The following is a 1,728-nucleotide window of genomic DNA, read 5'->3' as shown; positions in this document are numbered from 1 at the left end:
AGCTTGGTACTGGCATAAGAACAGGCATATAGATCCATGGAACAGAACAGAGAACCCAGAAATAAGCCCACAGCTTTATGGAAAACTGATATTTGACAAAGGAGGTAAAAGCATACAATGGAGGAAAGACAGCCTCTTTAACAAATGGTGTTGGGAAAACTGGACAGGTACTTGCAAAAAAATGAAACTAGACCACCAACTTACACCATACACAAAAATAAACTCAAAATGGATAAAGGACTTAAATGTAAGTTGTGAAACCATAAGCATCCTAGAAGAAAACATAGGCAGTAAGCTCACCGACATCTATTGCAGCAATATATTTGCTGATTTATCTCCATAGGCAAATGAAATAAAAGACAGGATAAACAAATGGGACTATATCAAATTAAAAAGCTTTTGCACAGCTAAAGACAATATAAACAGAATAAAAAGACAAACCACACAATTGGAGAACATATTTGACAATACATCTGATAAGGGGTTAATAACCACAATTTATGAAGAACTTGTAAAACTCAACACCAGCAAGACAATCCAATAAAAAAAGGGCACAAGAAATGAATAAACATTTCTTTAAAGAGGACATACAGATGGCCAATAGACAGATGAAAAAAAGTTCAACATCACTAATCATTAGAGAAATACAAATTAAAACCACAATGAGCGCCTGACCAGGCGGTGGCGCAGTGGATAGAGCGTCGGACTGGGATGCAGAGGACCCAGGTTCGAGACCCCGAGCTCACTAGCTTGAGCGTGGGCTCATCTAGTTTGAACAAAAGCCCACCAGCTTGAACCCAAGGTCGCTGGCTCCAGCAAGGGGTTACTCGGTCGGTCTGCTGAAGGCCCGAGGTCAAAGCACATATGAGAAAGCAATTAATGAACAACTAAGGTGTTGCAACGCGCAATGAAAAACTAATGATAGATGCTTCTCATCTCTCTCCGTTCTTGTCTGTCTGTCCCTGTCTATCCCTCTCTCTGACTCACTCTCTGTCTCTGTAAAAAAGAGAAAGAAAAAAAAAACCACAATGAGCCTGACCAGGCGATGGCGCAGTGGATAGAGCATTGGACTGGGATGTGGAGGACCCAGGTTTGAGACCCTGAGGTCGCCAGCTTGAGTGCGGGCTCATCTGTTTTGAGCGAAAGCTCACCAGCTTGGACCCAAGGTCACTGGCTCCAGCGAGGGGTTACTAGGTCTGCTGAAGGCTCGTGGTCAAGGCATATATGAGAAAGCAATCAATGAACAACTAAGGTGTCGCAATGAAAAACTGATGATTGATGCTTCTCATCTTTCTCCATTCCTGTCTGTCTGTCCCTATCTATTCCTCTCTCTGACTCTCTCTCTGTCTCTGTAAAAAAAACAAAACAAAACAAAAAACCCTAACAAACAAAAAAAGAAATACTGTACGATGATCAGAGAGTATCAGCAAAAGGGAAACTTGGAAGTTACAGTTAAAAAGTATGTGATCTCTGCCTGACCTGTGGTGGCGCAGTGGATAAAGCGTACACCTGGAACGCTGAGGTCGCTGGTTCGAAACCCTGCACTTGTCTGGTCAAGGCACATATGGGAGTTGATGCTTCCTGCTCCTCCCTCCTCTATAAAAAATGAATAAATTAAAAAAAATTAAAAAAAAGTATATGATCTCTAAGACCCCAACAGGTAGTGGTGCTCAGATTAGCTGAGTTGCCTGCTTGTGCCTTGTGCCAAGTGAGGCACAAGCTTTGCTT

Source organism: Saccopteryx leptura, chromosome 9 (assembly GCF_036850995.1).
Source record: "Saccopteryx leptura isolate mSacLep1 chromosome 9, mSacLep1_pri_phased_curated, whole genome shotgun sequence".
NCBI classification, from domain to species: Eukaryota; Metazoa; Chordata; class Mammalia; order Chiroptera; family Emballonuridae; genus Saccopteryx; species Saccopteryx leptura.
This window is presented reverse-complemented; position numbering follows the sequence as displayed.